The following is a 20,504-nucleotide window of genomic DNA, read 5'->3' on the forward strand; positions in this document are numbered from 1 at the left end:
TAAGACTGTACCAAGCAAAATAGGAGGCTGAACAATGGAGCCATTATATTTGAATCACATTAGCAATTAGTGATTCACGTAGTATATCCTTGGAATACCATCATCTTTCTACCAACTACATGTCCTCTAAGCAGCTGCAGCTGGGTCTGTCCATCTTTGCATGCCCCATTAATTCAAAAGATAGTTTTTTGGTGCCTGCCCTGAGATGAAAAAATGTCATAAGCCTTAGTATACAATGAAGAATAAGAGGCATTTACTTTCAAAATATACCTAAAGATTAATATTGAAGATACTCCTATAATAATCTCATTATTATAAGAAGATAATATAAAGATATAGAAATAGGGATAAGAACAGAGCAAGCACGAAGCAAGATGAATCCTAACTGCTAAGTAGGTGTTAAGTGGCAAGGGAAATAGTGTTTTGTCACAGAAATAAACTACAGGAAAGCCAAGATAGAAAAGTACCTCAAATCTGGGAATCAGTGAGTAGATCAGTAGTAGATTAGTGTGGCTGAGGTATAAAGTAGAAGGAGGAAATGGAGAAAACTATAAATATAGAGATAAGCAGGCACCATATTATGACTGACCTTAAAAGTCATGTTAGGAATTTTGGACTTTGTCCTAAAAGTGATGCTGTGCTTCATATGAAGTCACAATTCACAATTTTTTCCATACCACCAGGGATCTTGACACTTGCTATTCTACCTGCTCTAGCTACAGTTAGCAAGATCATGAGTATCTGTATTCCAACATGATCTCCCTATGAATACAATTCACAGAAAAGGAAAGATTAAATTATATCACAGAGAATAAGCCCATGCTACATTCTATTTAAGTTTCTACTGGCTGATTTTCAAAGTGCATTACACAATATTTACTTATTCTTAAAGCAATTTGCAGAATGCACATGTAAGGAAATTAAAGACCTAGTGACAAAGATAATTTAACTTGTAATGTGCTTGGTCGGAAGGTGGGATTTTGGTAATTTAGTGTTTTCTTTAAATAATTCTTTATTGTTCATAGACAGCTATGGAATTCTTATTCTCAGAATTCCCACGCAGTGATATATTATAGGTGACTCTCTGACAATCTGCCTTGCATCACTCTAATTTCATGGTCTTTCTTGTTATGTATAATATCCTCAAATTATCTATCACAACTTAATTTATGAACACCCAGGGTCTGAAATCTCTTGAGAAGAAACTAACGTCTAGGGTGAAAAGACCAGATGCGTGCGTCTACCCAGAAAAGCCAGGATGAGAATGCAGGTAAGAGAAAAACCAAAGTCACATACTAGGATGAATATGGAAGTTAGCCAGCAGTGAATGAAGAGTATCTAAGAAAATTCAAATTTGTATTTAAGATCAATGTTTATGGGTCCCCCGGAAGTGGAGCCCTGGACTTCCACTCGTGCGTGAGGCTAGCGGAGCCGGAGTCGAGACCGGAGGCCGAACTCGGGATCTGACAAGATGGCCGGGCTGCCCCGCAGGATTATCAAGGAAACCCAGCGTTTGCTGGCAGAACCAGTTCCTGGCATTAAAGCAGAACCAGATGAGAGCAACGCCCGTTATTTTCATGTGGTCATTGCTGGCCCCCAGGATTCCCCCTTTGAGGGAGGGACTTTTAAGCTTGAACTATTCCTACCAGAAGAATACCCGATGGCAGCCCCTAAAGTACGTTTCATGACCAAAATTTATCATCCTAATGTAGACAAGTTGGGAAGAATATGTTTAGATATTTTGAAAGATAAGTGGTCCCCAGCACTGCAGATCCGCACAGTTCTGCTATCGATCCAGGCTTTGTTAAGTGCTCCCAATCCAGATGATCCAATGATGTAGCGGAGCAGTGGAAGACCAACGAAGCCCAAGCCATAGAAACAGCTAGAGCATGGACTAGGCTATATGCCATGAATAATATTTAAAATCGATCTGATCATCAAGTTCTCCTGTTCTGTTCTGCCAAGACTTATTCCTTTTTTGTTTGCATTTAATGGACACAGTCTTAGAAACATTACAGAATAAAAGCCCAGACATCTTCAGTCCTTTGGTGATTAAATGCACATTAGCAAAACTATGTCTTGTCCTGATTCACTGTTGTAAAGCATGAGCAGAGGCTAGAAGTACCATCCGGATTGTTGTGAAACGTTTAAAAGCAGTGGCCCTTCTCTGCTTTTATTCATTTTCCCCCATCATGGTTTGAGTATAAAGCACTGTGAATGAAGGTAGTTGTCAGGGTTAGCTGCAGGGGTGTGGGTGTTTTTCTTCATTACTTTTTTTGAGCGGGAGAGGTAGTTATATTTTAATTTTATGGGCTCCTTTCCCCCTTTTTATGGTGATCTAATTGCATTGGTTAAAAGCAGCTAACCAGTTCTTTAGAATATGCTCTCTAGCCAAGTCTAACTTTATTTAGACGCTGTAGATGGACAAGCTTGATTGTTTGAACCAAAATGGGAACATTAAACAAACATCACAGCCCTCACTAATAACACTGACTTGCTGTCAAGTGTAGAATCCTTCCTTCAAGAAAAAGCTTGTGACCATTTTGTATGGCTTGTCTGGAAACTTCTGTAAATCTTATGTTTTAGTAAAATATTTTTTGTTATTCTACTTTGCCTTTGTACAGTTTATTTTACTGTGTTTATTTCATTTTCCCAATGTGACAATCGTATTTAAAAAATTAAAACTGATGGAACGTTCTCTTTTGGTCTTTACCATCCGACAAGTTGATCCGGCAGGAGGTGGATTTTGCCAGTTTCTTTTCCCTGATGCAAACTTGTGTTAAGATGTCACTGAACGGAATATTTATAAGCTGGCCCTGAGCATGCATAAAGCATTGGTATTTGATATTTTTTTTTACCTCCTAGAAATTTGCATAAATGTGTTTGTGTTGTCTGATTAGATGATCATAGGTGTCTTGCCATGATGTTTGAAACTTACTGTACAGGAGAGTCACAGCAAAGCAGCAGTTGTGACTGTGTAGGACTCACATGTTGTGCCACATTTGTTTGTGTCTGGCATTTGGGATATGACCTTTTTCTTAGTTCTTGTCTGGAAACTTCATGTGTAACCACTGGTATGTGCTACTAGGAAACACCAATCTGATAATCATTTGGGTTGCTGAGGCATTTATGAGGCTTCCTTATAGACCTGATGAGCAGATCTCAAGCAGCCAACTTGCATAAGTGTCATCTGAAAGGTTTCTTCCTTTGAGAGTATCAGATTCTCAGTTAATGATTCTTTCATCCTTCAGTATTTGCTGTGGGAGCTCCTATTGTTTGATATTCAGTAATTTTTTTTCTGCATTGACAGAGTTCCTCCCCTCAAAAAACTGTTCTTTCCCACCCTTCTCCATATCGAATTCCTATCCTTGTTCTTTGTAAGTCATCAGTGTAGCCAGTCCTGGGTATGTAAATGTTAACCCGCAGGTTGGAAGCTTTGTCTCTCGCAATTTAAGGTAATGGATATTGTAGCCCGTCTGAATTTCCCCCACTCTTGATTCTCATAACTTCTGGAGTTTCTTCAGAATGTGGTGTATTTTACTGTGCTCCTATGTAAGATGAAGAATTATCTATTAAAATTACATTTTCAACATACGAAAGTTAAAAAAAAAGATCAATGTTTATGGACAGAAGCTGAGTGAGTGTGTGTGTGCGCACGCGCGTGTGTTTGTTACTCTCACAAAGTCATAGAATTAAGACAAACACTGTATTCTCACTATGTTGCTGCTCATGGGTCTGTGCTAAGCCATCTCTAACAGGTGAGACCATGCTACATATCAAGTTTCCTCTGGAGCTTCTTTCTTCTTTGGATGGGCTGGCAGGTGGATATGTATCAAATTAAATTATGGTCTAAGTATTTTTAATAAATATGTCTTCAAATAAGTTAATAGCCTCTTCATTAGCAAGAGCCATTCTTAACCAAATGCACTTTTGTGGGTGGGAGTGAAGAGCTTTTCTCTAAATTGTTGGTACAGTAGCCTAGCAGAACCCTGTGTCCTCCTAGGGAGTGTTTTATCTTTAACACTATGAGAAGCCTTCCTGGACAAAGCAGCTCCTGGAAGTCCTGACTGCTAATGATCTATTCCTGATTCTCCAAACCTTTGTCCCAATGAATCCCTCTGCTAATGCACATGACCAGCTCATCTGTATCATCCACCTCTCAGTCTTTCCAGAGTGCCCAGGCTTCTCAACCACCCAATCTTTATCTGCTGGCCTAGTGTCTAATCCCATTTTCTCTAACAAGCTACTTACTCTCATAAGAAGCTCTAGGTTTAATTCCTGACAATTTGCTTTATTCTCTCCTGCTCTGCCTTCCCTTTCTCTGCTTTAAGTTTCTGTATTTTGAATAATTGGCAAAATGCAATAAAACAGTACATGCCTTATTACATGGAAAAATGCAAGTCAAAGTACAAGCCAGAGAATAAAGCTTGAAATGAGAAATCAGGGTAGCATACGCTAGCTGATGATGAACTGAGACTTAAAAGCTCAAATAAAGAATAGCTCACTTGAAGGTCTGGCCTGAAAGTTTTAGAGTAACAAAATAATCTATAATATATTCTGTAGAGTATATGTAATACTCTGCTGAATAAAGGAAAATAGAATTTAAGCAGAACAAAAACAAACATCAAAGAGATTCAAGTTGGAGAAACTCGAATTAGGATTGCCAGATAAAAGATATCTAACTAAATTTGAATTTCAGATAAACAACATTTCAAATGTAATTTTATCTTTCCTAAATCTGGTCACCCTAACTCCAGTGGAAATTTTTTTTTTATTTATTTGACAGAGAGATAGAGAGAGCCAGAGAGCACAAGCCGGGTGGGGGGGGGGGGTGGAATGGCTGAGGGAGAGGGAGAAGCAGACTCCCCGCTGAGCAGGGAGCCCAGTGAGGGGCTCTACCCTGGAACCATGACCTGGGCTGAATGCAGATGCTTAACTGACTGAGCCACCCAGGCTCCCCTCCAGTGGAATTTTAATACATCTCCAGAGAAGTATTTAAAACTCATCTTTACTCCTATTTAAATGTGCACACTTGAGCAGCTAACTAACAATGTCCCATCTTAAAGCCAGAGATCAATCAAAGGTTAAGGTTTCTGTGACTTTACAGATCCTATTTCTTATACGAAAGTCTCATGTCTCCTTTGCTTGCTGTGATCCTCACTGGTATTGGTTTCCCAACATCAAGATAAAAATAAGAAATAACATTTGAAGGACATTTTTCAATTTACAAGAAATTTCTACATAAAACATGCCATTCAGTATACACAATTGTAATTAGTATAATTCTATCTTTTTAATATTTGGAATCTCTGGTTTTTAAATAACAAATATGAATAACACTTCTGGGATTCTTCTTATAGAATTGATTGTCTTCTATGTCCCACAGTGCCTACAAAAGTGCTTTCTATATAATAACTATCTGTTCAATGTTTGTTTAAGGGATAAATATGTAAATGGCTTTCTATTCTTATTCCAGAGAGAAATGCAGCCTCAGTTTCAGTTCTTCCTTCCCACCTCCACATTGTTTGCTGTAGACAGCACTAAGAGCAGAAAAGGGAATACCATAGTGCAGTTGTGCAACACCCCAAACCTGCCAAAAATCAACAAGGAAAACCATGTTTGAGAGTAGTTTCCTAACACAGGATCTGTAAAGGGGCTTCTGGGGTAGAGTCTACAAGAAACTTTCTATAAAAATGTATGCATATTCCTGGAGAGGAACGGTATAACTTTCATTATGTTCTTAAAAGGGTTCTTGACCTAAAACCAAGTTTAGAATTTGTTTTTAGAATTGATTCATAGGTGAAGTGATTCATAGGTGTCACTAATATAAATCAGAGAGAAATGTATATTATGTATGTGTTGAAGACATTTTTTATTTGCTACAAGAGAAAATACAAAGCTATGAAAGTTATCTGTGTAGCTAAAATAGTGTTTTAACATTCAAGTCATACACTAACAGTATTTTCATGGTACCCCATTGTAAAACTGTTGTCAGGATCAGAGTTATCTGTCTCACATGTTGCCAGTTTCATGGTGAGAAATTTATACTACATATAACTGTAAACACAAGAGGCTTGATTTGGCCAGCAAATTAATTTTACATTCAAATGCCTTGTTAGAGAATGTCTCATGATTTATTCCCACATTTGTTACTTTATCTTAAGAACTTCATCATTATTTTTATTCAGATATAGTTGACATTATAAAAAGAGTAGGTAACCATCTTTACTTAAAACCCGTATATATGCAAAATCTTCTATTAGACTTAGCTTAGCACTTTTAATAAGTATTTGAAGCAAAAAGTATTTTTTAAATATAATTTCTTCATCATGCTGGAGATTTTTCTCATTTCTGGACTTCTTCCCATTTCTTGTAGCTGGATCTTCTTTTCTGAATTTAGATCTGGGTCCATGCCCCTTCCACTCTCCCCCAAATAACAGGATAAGCACAGCAACTTCAGAAGAAATGAAGCAAGAGATTGGGGGCATATTCTAATCACATTTTCAAGGTCTCTTGCACCCTCCCATATTGTTACACAAAACATAATAAAAATTATTTCCTGCTTCTGCTATATACTTTGATAACAAGTCACAAAGAACAATGTCCACTCTGACCAATACTAAGAACAACAAAATTTGCTCAATACCTGCCAAAGTGTAAACTGACTCCTGATGTCACTGAATGGAGTTACACATTTCAGTGTGTTGGCAATAAAAATAAAATCTGTGAGAGATGTAAAGCCAAGTGAAAAGGGGGAATCAAGGACACATGTTTTAAAATCCTAAAACAGGAGAACTCTTCCACACCTGTAACTTTCCATTTAAGTGCTAACTTGCCCATTATGATTTTTCATACTGGGTTGCTTTCCTTCTCCACCTTACATAAAATGGTGTTCATTTTGTGTGGGACCCAAGAAAACATGTCCTAAGCTTCTACTTTAACTCACACTGTGATAAGCATACAACAGTCATTAAATATTTTTAACTTGAAGACTTTATTGACCAAAGTGTGAAGTTTCTCTAAGAAACATAAAAACAAAAGATTCAAAAATGCACAAAGCAGGTAAGTAATAAAACATCTGATCTATAGAGGCAAAATGACAGTAACAAAAGGCATTATTATTGTTAATATTCTTCAATGTCCCATCTTAAAGCCAGAGATCAATCAAAGGTTAACAACTGCCATAGTGAAGAGCTACATAAACTTTTTACTTAGAATATCCAAATAGTCGAAAGCTTTTTCCAGATGTCACTTTTCTAACCAGTTTAGTATTTAATGACTAGCTTATATGGTAAAATTCACTCCTTTATTTCTGAGGCGAGTTATTCAATTAGAATTTTCTCTTCAATACAAAGGGATATAATGTTTCTTCAGGAATCTTGGAACAAGCAAAGAAGGAACAAAGCAAAGAAACAAAAAAGAAAATTTTTAAATACTCATAAAGCCACCTGCCAGAGAGAAACATTTGATATTTATCATTTTAGACTTTTTATAATATATAGGCATTGTGGATGGAAATGATAAAAATGATCAATTACCCACATGCCTTCTTCCATATTCTCCTCTATCCTTCATGTGCCATGTGTTGAAGATGGCAATGCCACAGAAGTGAGAAGCTGATCCCCTATATTGCCACAGGGAGCATCACCCACCAAACATCCAATTAGACTGAGATGTGAGTAAACAAGCATATTAGAAACCAGAAATAAGCATATTAAACTACTTAGGTTTTCACAATAGTTTTTTAGCAATATTAGCTTATTCTAATACAGTAATTTGTACTTTGAAGCGAGATGTTGCCTTAACAATTCCTTAAATATATGTCATCAGCTGAGCTGTTGGATTTTGAGTGATGAGAAATCTGATATCAGAGACTAAAAAACAATGAGCTTTATGCATAGTGGAAATGGTTAGAGAGAATACAAAAAGTAGTGTGTGTGGGCTGCCGTTACAGGAGAGCAGCTAACTATTATGAGAAACAGATAAGCCCAGGAGAGAATGTGCTGATTTGCAACGGAATCATTAGAGTCAACAAATTGGGGGCCTGGAAGAACTGGAAAATATCACTTCTAGAAACCAAACAGTAAGACATAACATAGAAAAAGGTGGAGGAACCAAAGCCCCTTAAGACATAGCCTTGTGAAGAAGACAGAATAGGTTATAGATTTTTGGCTTTGACAGGACTTTAGACACCTCCATTAGAAAGAAGGTGAGTGTGAATATAATAATAAAATGTATATCCCAAGATTAGAGAGATAGTTATGAAAGTAACAGTGCTATGTGTTCATTAAACAATTTTTATCCTCTGAATATACACACACAAACACATTTTCAAGCCCCCTTGCATAAAAATAGGACCTTTAACTATTTCTCCTCAAAGAAAGTGAGCATTCTATGTTTCAAGCAGTTAAAAGCAAGTATGCCTTCACTACACTCCTTTTTTCTCTCCTTACTGACTAGATGATGCAGGTGTATTGAAGCCACGTAATGAGTATGGAGTAGCCTCATGATACACTGTGATAGATCTCTGAATGACTACGTGCAACAAACACTCCTCACTATCTTTCCCCTACCACATTCACGAACATATCCAGATCAGATTGTGAAACTACAGACAAATGACCTTATATTATATTTAGCAACTGTGATGTTAAGATTGTGATAGCAATTAGCATTATTTCCCTAATACAAATGGATAAATAGATCATGTTGTATTTATGTAATGGAATACCAAATAGCAATGTAAATGAATAAAATAATGAATTATAGGTATACATGATATCAAGGGCCAATCTCAGGAATAATGTTCCTGAGACAAAAATAAATAAACAAGTTTAAGAAGAAATGCATGGAAAAAACAAATTTAATATCTCTAAGAGTGAAGTTCTCTCTGAAAGTGAAGAAAGGAGTATGAGATTGGGGAGGAAGATCAGATACAATGTTCAAAGATAAAGGTAATGTTTTATGTCTTTGTATCACATGTTTTTAATATATTTACTTTTTACAAAAATTTTCATCATTCAGTCGTTGCCTTGAAAAAACTTAAAATCAATGTATTCAGTAATAACATTTTTGAATCACAAATATATACCTACAGGGTAAATGAATAAACAACTCCCCTAATAATATGGAAATCGTACTTAGCACTTTTGCAAAAGCCTCCAATGATAGCATTAGACAGGCTTCACAGGGTGCTGCATCTCAAATAAGCTTGCAGTCAACATGATGTTCTCTGGACAACTGAAGGCAATAATAAAGTGGCTCTAACCATTAAAAAATAATGCAAGTTATTGATATCAAATACAGAACCAGAGTCTGAATAAAATTATTTCTTAAAATGTGAGGGGGTGATATTTACATTTATAAATTGATATATAATACGTAGTTTGAAATATGTATGCATAACTATAAAGTAAATATAAACAGATATATAACCAGAGGAGGTGTGATTTTTATACTTTTTTGTATTATTTAGTATGGCTTAAGGTTTTTTTTTCATAATGGGCGTGTATATCATTTTTATAAAAACTATAGTCACTCTCTTTAAAAAACTCAGAAAATACTTTGCACCACAATGAGTGTTCTCAAATGACTTTGCCACTTTATGTTCTATATCATTTATCTGTTGTTGTGTAATAAACCACCCCCCCCAATCTGGTAGCTTCAAATAGGAGCCATTTATTATTCCGTCATGAGTCTATGGATCTGCTGGGTGGCCCTGCTCATCTGAACAGGTTCAGCTGATCTTGACTAGGCTTGCTTATGTTTCTTCAATGAGTAGGTTGGTCAGCTGGAGGCTGGTCACAGCTGGGATGACCTAGCCAGCCTCCACTGCCACAGGCTATCCCAGGCTTGTTCTCATGGCAGAGGAAAGTGTTTACAAGAGGCAGTGAAAGTACAAAGCTTCTTGAAACTTATACTAAAAACAGTCACTTCCACTGAATTCTTTTAATCTGAGAGAGTCAAAAGTGCAGCCCAAATTCAAGAGGTGAGGAAAAAGATCCCACTTACTGAAGAAAGAGATGCAAACATTGTAACAGGATGATGGGGTGGGAAATAGGGCCATTTTGGCAATTAATCTACACAGGATCTCATTTAGAGCCCAAAATGAAAACCAATTATTCACCAAACGAACCCAAAATCTACTCCTACTTCTCTTTAACATTACTTATTTCATGTGTCCAAATGCCCTGTTTCTCTAGCCCATCCAGTGGGACCTGAATTGTAAGAATTTCATGTCTCATTATCCTTGAGCCTCATTTCTACATATTTTAGTTTAGTTATTTATTTAAAACAAAACTACTGAGTACAATGCTAAGTGTTAGGAGTAAAACAATAAATATGGCACAGTCCCTGCCACCAAAAAAAATGGGTGTGATTCAGTGCTTCATCTGAGTCTGGATGTGGTGTAAGGAGCCAGAGCCTCCATGGGAGTAGCTGGTGGTGTTTTAGAACAAGACATACAGGTGCTGTTCCTGCAGCAGCAAGCAAGAGGGTAAGAGAGAAAATGAAACCAAGCAAAAGTGCAGATCCAGTACAGAACAAATGAATAAAAGAGCATCACACATAAAGGCCAGATGAGCACAACAGTTTCTTCTATTATCTCCTACGTTTGGGGGAAAACAACAACAACAACAACAACAACAAAACAAAACAAAACTTTGACCTTCATTTAGTGTACATAGCTCTACATCTCCATAGAGATTCATTCCTACATGCCAGTGCCCCGGCTGGGTTCAGGAGTTCTAACCTCCTCCCAAAAATTCCACTTTAGAACCCAATGGAATCCATCAGAACATGGTAGGACCTCTTCTTCCACCATTACTCCTCCACATTAGCCAAATTCCTCCTAATAGGATGGAAGTTCCAAAGCCTGGAATGTTTGATTTCTCTCCCAAATATATATATATACAATACAGATATATTAAAGAAATATTGCATTGCCATGCCATTTTTGTGATCCTCTCCTTAAATCCTACTAACCTTTAATTTCTCATTCTCCAAAAATCAAAAGGAATTTTAATTAAGTTCTTCATGGAAAATAAAGATGGGACCCTAATATTTCCCAATATGTGGCAATACCTGTTCCCTGAAATTTCAAAACCCTAGAACCAAGTAAAATATGTGATCTCGATAATGGCTGCCATTACTTCAAGGGCCTCCCCTGATATTAAAATAGCATTGGAGGAAAAGTTTTCCATCTGTGGAAACTTTAAAAACTGCTATACTAGAGGACCACTGGCTATCTTTTTTTTCCATACGAATCTAAAGTTAAATATGCTGTTTCTAGACCATACTCTTTGTATACATTTAATCACTCATCATGACTGCTTATCTCTACTTTTAATAAAATTACTGTATTCTGACATTGGTGCTATGCAATGGTCTGACTTACATGTTTGTAATAATAATAATAGCAATAGTTAAAATAAGTATAACTAAAATTTGTTAATGACTTTAACATTTAAAAAACATTTTCACATATATTATTTTATCCTTTTTCCTTGGAGCAAGTTATTATAATTCCATTTTAAACTTGGGATAATTAGAAGTTGTTTTGAAATTTTTCAATATAATCTTTTTATTAATAGGCTTATGTTAGGAGAATAATATATTCTCATGGAAAAACTTGAACCATATAGAAATATGGTAGGCAGAAGTTCAGAATGGCCCATGACCCTTGCCACCCAGTGATTATGTTATATATGGCAAAAGGGAGAGATTTTACAGGTTGGGTCTAATATAATCTCATGAGATGTATAAAAATAAGTTTTCTCAGGCTTGTAAGGAAAGAGGAAGTCAAAGAAATTTGAAGCATGACAAGAGCTCAATTCATCATAGCTGATTTGAAGATGGATAGGGCCATATAAGAGGGATATGGGGAGCCTCTAGAGGCAAAAAAAAAAAAAAAAAAAGCCTGACTAACTGACAGGAAGGAAACAAGACCTCAGACCTACAACTTCAAAATAATGACTCAAGGGGCACCTGGCTGGCTCTGTCAGTGGAACACATGACTCTTGATCTTGGTGTTGTGAGTTCAGGCCCCACGTTGGATGTAGGGATTACTTAAGAATAAAATCTTTAAAAAAAAATTTACACACAAAATAATGACTTACTTCTTAATTTGCACATTTTATGCCTCATTTATTTCTCTAGTTTAATTGTATTAACTCGGGAATTATAGTACTGTTACTCTATTCCCAAACGCTTTTGGTTCCAAATAAAGCCAAGAAGAACACAGTCATGCCCACTAGATATTAATAGTGTTTTGTCCTTAACTTTACTGGGAATACTGCTTGCTAAAATTTTTTATCATTTATTTAATGTAAATACCAGGCTGAGTTTTATAAATATTACATCATTTAATTTTCATATATAATAATACAGGCTAAGTAATATTTATCCTCATTTTAAAGTTGAGAACACTGAAGCTTCATGAAAAATGTTTCCCACAATGAGTGATCATAAAATTAATAAGCAGAACATGATCCTCTTTAAGCTAAGATCAAATAAATAAAACTGAAACAAGTTTTAATTATCTCCAAAAAGAAGGTAAATTTGAATAAACCTCAGTATACAGAGTTTTAAATGTGAGAGAAAATTGTTGCTCTATTCCTCCTCTCAAAAAAATGCTAGTAACTTCTCTATGGTCTTTAAACAAATGTCAGATTAAGAAAGTAGTCCAGGGGTGCCTGGGTGGCTCAGCTGTTAAGCGTCTGCCTTCGGCTCAGGTCATGATCCCAGGGTCCTGGGATTGAGCCCCACATCGGGCTCCCTGCTCTGCGGGAGGCCTGCTTCTCCCTCTCCCACTCCCCCTGCTTGTGTTCCCTCTCTCGCTGTCTCTCTCTCTGTCAAATAAATAAATAAATTCTTTAAAAAAAAAAAAAGAAAGAAAGAAAGTAGTCCAACCAGGAATCTGAGACTCTTACAAATCTAAATAGACATTATAACATAGCATAAGTTTCCATTTTCATAGTGAGGCATTCTCATACTTATTTTTAATTAGAATTATGAGATATAGTTACATGAAGTTATATGTAATAAAATGCACCCATAAGCATACTGTTATGGGTACATTTCATGTTTTGACAAATTTATATATCCATATAACCATCCTAACACAAATATATCTCACATCCTTTGCACTACCACACCCAGCATCAGCAACTACTGATTTGATTTCTGTAAATATAGATTTGACTTTTCTCGAATATCATATGACCAGAATCACATAGAATGTGTTTATTATGTCTGCCTACTTTCAGACAGCATGTTTTTGAGATTCATTCATGTTGTTGCAAGGATCAGTATATTTCTCCTACACAATATCTGTGGAATGCATTTATCTATCAATAAAATAAAAGAATGAAAATAAGTGGACTAAATTCCCAATTTAAAAATCTAGGAAAAGATTAACTTAAGTAAACAAAAAGAAAGCACGAGAAAGGAAATAAAAAGATAAAAGCAAAAAATAATGAGTTTAAAAAAAGAAAAACTATAGATAAGCTAATAAACCAAAATCCTAATTCTTTCAGAAAATACAATGAAAATATAAACTACTAATTTAATTAAAATAAAGAGGAGAAAACGCAAACATACAAAATAAGAAATAATAAGAAAAATAATTATTGCTACAAATGAATTTAAAAAATCATTAAGAAACTGCTTTGTAAACCTCTATGCAAATAAGTTTACAAATCTGCATGAAGAGGATTTTATAGGAAAATATAGTCTATCAAAACTGAGCTCAATGGAAATAGAAAGTAGAAGCAGATCTAATTTCCACAGAAGAAACATAGAAAGTTGTCAAGGAACTATCTCACACACACACACATACACACCAGATTCAGATGATTCTGTGGGGAAATTTTACCACACCTTTAGAGTCTAGATATTTCCAGTGCTATATAAATTGCTTCAGCATATAGAAAATTAAGGAAACCTTCCAAATGACTTTAATGAAGCAAGTATAACTTTGAAACCTATACCTGATCAATTCATCACATGCAAAAAAGAAAATTACAGATCAATATCACTTATGAACACCAGTGGAAAATTCCTAAATATTAGAAGAGAGACTCTGACACTCCATTATGAAAATATGTCATAACCAAGTGGGATTTAAGCTAAAAATATAAGAATAGCCCAATAGTAGGAAATCTGTTGATATAATTCATCAAATTATTTGATCTAAAGAGAAAAAACATTATTTTCTCCATAAATGTTGAAAAAGGCCTTGGCAAAATTCAATACCCATTTCTAAGAGAAAATTAATGAAAATAGAAAGTATTGGATACATCCTTAAAGTAATAATATATATTACTCAATCCTCTAGTCAGTATCTTATATAAAGGGAAAACACTGTAAAGCATTTTCACAAAGATCAGAGACAGGACAAAGATAGCCATTACATCCTCTACTATTTAGTAATGTATTGGAAGCATCAGTTAGAACAATTTGCTTCTTTTAAATCATAAAAAATTTAAAAGCAGCAAAACCATATGTATTTGCCAATAGCATGATACTCTGCTGGGAAACACTAGAAAATCAATAAAAAAAAACTGACAAAAAACACAAACATAATTCAGCAAGGTAGCAGAATACAAACTGTTTAACATGTAAAAATCAGTGACCTCTATATACACTAATAACAACCAGTTAAAAGAAAAAAAAAGAAAGGAAAAGTATGCAAACACAGTAATAATGGTAAAGATAAAATATTTAGGAATGAACTTAATAATTGGTTATTCCTGTATTTAAAAACTTTAAAACCAGAAAAATAGATAGTAGCAAGTGGACAGATATCTCTTTTTCTTGGATATGACCACATTATCAAGATGTCAGTTCTCCCTAAGTTAATTTATAAATATAATGGAGTGCCAGTAAAAAATAGCAAAAAAGTTTTTTTCCCCTATGGCTAGACAAGTTGATACTAAGGTTCATAGGAAAAAAGCAAAAATACACATAAAAATAGCTAAAGAAACACTAAAATGAAAAAACTACGAAAGGAGCCACAAGAAGATATTAGAACACATTACAAAGCCTCTATAATGAAACAGTGTGATACAAGAATGACAGATCATAACAATAAGTACCCAGATTTTGGTTTCTAAATACCATTCTCCGCTAAAATAAGCCAGGTCTCAATGGATAAATGGTGAATTTCTTATCTGGGATACGAAAGATATGAGTATTATCTCATTGTGTGCCACCAAGTCGGAAGTGCTTATAAAGTAATTGAGGCATGTGGAAAGGACACAAGAGTCAGCTTGAATGCCAAATCATAATAATAGAATTAATTAGTAAACTGTGGAAGCAGAATTCAAGTCTGGATCTGAGACTGCAGAACTTGAGCTCTTAACCACACTACTCTGACTCCTGGATGCATATACACACAGAGACATAAACACATTCTTGCAAACACACATCAGAGACAGTTTAGCTTGCAGGGTGCTAGAGCCAGCTGGTGAGAGTTACTTGAGTCTCTCAACTCCCCAGCATCCTCTTACTTACCTGTCTGTGTGCTGTTCTCCTACCACACATCGGTTCCAATTCCCCATGTGAATAACTCTTCCTTTCTGTTTGGCTTTCTCCCTAGATATCACTTTCTCTAGAAAGCCATCACTGACACCCCATTTAATCTCTGAACATTTCATAATTTCCCCCATCAATTATCACATCATTATATTACACAGTATAATAGACATTATATGAGATAGATTAGTGTCTAATACCTTTCTTGGTGTATAGCAAGCGCTCTGTAAGGGTTTAATTAAATGAATAGAAAAAAAATAGGTTCCAAGTGTTTTCCATAGGTAGAACATATTCATGGAACATTTTACCTGAAGACGTTACACAGATTAAAATAAAAATCACAGGAAGAAATTATAAACAACACATAGATTAAATAGACAGATAGATGGAATTTTGACAGTAGTGATGGTTGTCTGGATAAATCCTGAACATTTGAAGGTCAACATGAGGCACTTGGCCTCTAACCCAGAGACTGGCAAACTACTGCCCATGGGCCAAATCCAGCCCAATGCCTGTTTTGTAAATAAAGTTTTATTGGAATGCAGCCTATTAGTTTACAGATTCTCTATGGCTGGTTTTTTTGCTACAATGGCAGAGTTGAGTAATTGCAACAGGAAAAAAAATTTTGCCACTTCTTCTCCAGCAAAAGGTCCCTTGCACCAAAGACCACATCTTGCCTAAACTATTACTACCACCTAATTTTTCACGTTTAATGTACTTAGGTCATTTTGCTCCCTACACTTCCACTTTTTATCTTCACTAAATGAGTTGTTAAGCATTTTAAGAAGGGAACTGAATAAAGAGCAATGACGTTTTTTATTATAAATTAGAAATAGTAAAGAGAAGTTTGGGGAACAACAAATTTAAAATGTAAATTACATGAAAATTTAATACTAATGCAGGAAATAATTCCAGTTGTTAAACTAGAATTTACTTTTTTTAAGATTTTTTTTTATTTATTTGAGACAGAGAGAATGAGAGAGAGAGAGAGAGCGCGCGCGCGCACATGAGAGGGGGGAGGGTCAGAGGGAGAAGCAGACTCTCTGCCGAGCAGGGAGCCAGATGTGGGACTCGATCCAGGGACTCCTGGATCGTGACCTGAGCCGAAGGCAGTCGCTTAACCAACTGAGCCACCCAGGCGCCCGTTAAACTAGAATTTAATTAAGAGCTAATATGACCTTAAAGAGATTATGGATGCAAAATGAGGACTTTAGAAAATTTTATATCACCAGTAAATTATTTCCTTTTTCATCCTTGTATTAAACAATCATAAATGTGAATGAGCTCTAACATTTTTTACCCAAATTTTTACCTGATTATCAAGGTCATATTTCACTTAATTTATGTCTGCTACAGAATATTTGCTTCTTTTTTAAGATTTATTTATTTATTATTTGAGAGAGTGTATGCGCATGTGTGCACACAAGCGGAGGGGGGGTAGGGAGAGAGGGAGAGAGAGAATCTCAAGTAGAGATTCTTCCACTGCATATAGAGCCAGATGCAGGGCTCAATTCTGAGATCATGACCTGAGCTGAAATCAAGAGTCTGATGCTTAACTGACTGAGCCACCCAGGCACCCCACGAATATTTGCTTCTCCTTGAAAGGCCTGGGCTAGTTGTTTATTGTCCCCTTGACACTATATCTACAAGTCAGATTCTGCCATTAAGTAAGTTGTGGGGAAACAGCTGAATATTCCAAGACTTTCTTTAGACTGGATAATGGAGGACCATATCACAGCATATGATTCAAACATTCTATTTTTTTAAATAGAGCAATTCAAGTAACAAAAAATATTAACAAATTATTAATATACGCTCACATACGTAAATGTAGAATAAGGTTTAAAGACACCAAACACCTAAAGAGAATTAAATAGCTTTACCAACTCATCATAATGTAGAATGATTGATAAAGAGTAGCAATACTAGAAAAGAATATTAAGATTAGACATATATAAGTAACTATTCTTAACTGGAAGTAATGAGTAGTTGTTGTGTGGGTACATTTCATGAAAACTGATATCGTGGCCAACAGAATGAAATAAAAAACTTGTATAATCAGTATTCATGACTCACTTCAGTTCACAAAGCCATCTCCAGAGGTCAACCTCTTATACCCTGTATACCTGGCAGAAGGTATCTAGTGTCAAGTTCACCCTCTCGCATGCCATAAATGTGTGAAATATGACAAATAGAAGGCTAATTAGAGTAACAAACCTCATTCTCTAAATATTACCCATTCTGAAAATACCTTCAGCAGAAAGTTCTATTTGAATATCAAATAGACATTTCTATTTTAACATGTCCAAAACTGAACTCCTAACTCTCCTCCTCAAACTGCTCTTCCCACATGCTTTCCCATCTGTCAGTGGCAGCTTCATTGTTCAGGCTAGTCAGGCCAAACACCTCTGAGTCTTCTTTCTCCGTTCTCCATTCCCATAGCCAATCTAAAGTTGGCAGCTTTCCCTACAAAATACGTCCTGGACCTGACCACCACTTACCATCTTCACCATGAGATTCCCAGCACAACCACCATGACCTTGCTCGTTGATTACTGCACTAGCCTTCTACAGGTCTCACTGCTTCCACCATTCTGTGATGCAGCATTTTTCTCCACTATAGACTTAAGAGAGTCTTTTAAAACAAAATCAGAATATGTTACCTTTTTGCACAAATTTCTGCAGTGCCTTTCCATCTCACTCAGACTAAAAACTGAGGCTTTCACATTGGCCTATCCTCTCCCCAATTTCTCTGTTCTTATTGCCTACCACTCTCTTCCTATTCACTCTACTCCAGCCACACTAGCCAACTCTTCACAGCCATGTTCCTCAGTGACACTATGCACATTCCTGCTACAGGCCTGGGCCCTTGCTGTACCCTCTCAGGGACAGTCTTCCATCAGAAATCTATATGGTTCACTCCTCACTTTCTTTCAAGTCTTTGCCCAAATGCAGTCAATTCTTGTTATTTATAGTAACAATGTTCTATATGGTCTATAATATAATAGTGGCTGGAACACAGAAGGCACCTAAACCCAACTGTTAAATGAATAAATGGAATTTGTTAGGAGGGAAGAGGCAGTTTTCTATCAACTGTTCAAAGCACAAGATATCATCAAGGAAGATCACAACCCAGCACAGACACCAAGTAGAAAGCCGCGGGAACTAGGTACTCTCTTCCATGAAGAACCCCTGAAGAGGGCTAAGGAAGGAATTGCTATCTTATCAAAAACCCATTTTTATTATCAAACAAAGTATCCAAGGGGGGAAAAAATTGCCATGATCTGTCCCCACACATCCACATACTGTCATGCAGGGCCAGTGAAAAGAAGCTGAGGTTCCCATAACAACTTCCCTATGTTACCTTATTCCTCAGGCTGGGGCAGGGTGGAGAGAGACATGATCCAGTGTAAAGCACAAGACAATGAACTCAATTGGTAAAACTCAGGGAATGAAATATCTACCCCTTAAATCCACATATGCTACTCAGAACCCACTATGCTGGCCAGAACTTTTTTTCTGTTAAGCATTCGAAAAATTCTACCCTTCCAAAATGGCTACATTCATGATAAGTATATAGCTCATTTGAGGCATCTATGTGTTTAGGCCTCACCAACTAGGAAAAACTTGGATTCAGGTGCAGAGGAGGTTAGCAATATTGTAGCTCTTCTATTCTATAATGCACATTTACTTTAAAATAGAGATGCAGTTAAGAGTACTTAGGACCCCAGGTTCTCAATATTATGTTTTTTTTCTATCTTATACATCAAATAATGAATAATCTTAGAACCACTGGTGCCTTAGATTCAATGAAATATGTTTAAAGCAAATTTAGAAGTATTAGACAGAGCCATTTGAGATTTAGTAGGAAGGTACCACCTATTAAAAGGAAGGGGGTTCATAAAATCTTCTTCTTTTAATAAGATACTGAAATAAAATCTCATGCAGACTGGTATCTATTTTCAGAAAAAGTCATATTTATAAGAAAACTTCATTTTTACTCTGGTACCTCTTAATACCTTCATGACTTCTTTGGGTGGAGACTTCATGGAGAAAGGAATCACAAAAGAAACAACCCTAAGAGCTCATGAACCTGGACAAGCTAAAGCAGAATCCATGGGAAAGTGTCCTCTCTCAGCCTAATGTTGCCCTCCTGAATTTTGGCAGAATACTCAGGCAGTGTAGACAATTAAGAGACGGTTCAAGAATCTGGATACAGCAACTGAAATCCTGGGCACTGAATTTCAGTACGGCTGTCACCACTGCAGGGAACACTGTGAGGAAATAGGGTGGAAATGGTGTCTTACAGAATTTTCAGAGGGCACTTATACTCAGTCAATTTCCTCTCAAAAAAGGAGGACAGCTTCATCTTCTCAACAAATGCTCTAAATAGTAATGTCGCTTATCACTGCAAATGAATCTTAGCATTACAACTCCTTTGAGTTCTCTCATGTTGTTCAACAGATATCCAGTTAAGAGACATTTTTAAATCTTAGATTGGACAGTGCAATCATATCAGAGCCTCTAGAATGGAGTGAAGAAGTACGGAGTTTATTTAGTAGGATGAAAATGCCTTGTGAATAAACAGAATTCTCCAAACTAAAAAATGTCTTCATTGGTGGTTATTCTACAGTGTTTTTAAAATAGCTCACATACCCTCATATATTAATTTATTCCTTTTAAAATGAATAAAGATAGCAATTTTTCTGGGGAATTTAAAAATAAATATTTAAAAACAAGAATAGGGATCATTGATGTTTTTCTCTTTCTTATCCCCTTCCCAAAAACTCTCCTACCTGCTACAGAAAGATTAATGTGTGTGTGTGTGTGTGTGTGTGTGTGTCCGTGTGTGTGTGTTTTAATCAGACCATTTGCCCTTCATTTTATGAACCCACTTCTTTCCTCTATTTCATTCCTTTTGAAATTGTTATAAGAAAGCAATTTCTAACTACTCACTTGAGGAAATTAGTT

At 36.0% G+C, this 20,504-nt stretch overlaps 1 pseudogene; it reads left to right on the forward strand.

The window, feature by feature from the left end:
- The first annotated feature begins 1,430 nt into the window (after positions 1–1,430).
- On the forward strand, positions 1,431–1,947 carry LOC114199324 (ubiquitin-conjugating enzyme E2 N pseudogene; annotated as a pseudogene).
- Positions 1,948–20,504: the final 18,557 nt, after the last annotated feature.

This window comes from Eumetopias jubatus, unplaced genomic scaffold, assembly GCF_037043125.1.
Source record: "Eumetopias jubatus isolate StellerSeaLion01/CBP00866 unplaced genomic scaffold, mEumJub1_p1.0 scaffold_2, whole genome shotgun sequence".
Taxonomy (NCBI): Eukaryota; Metazoa; Chordata; class Mammalia; order Carnivora; family Otariidae; genus Eumetopias; species Eumetopias jubatus.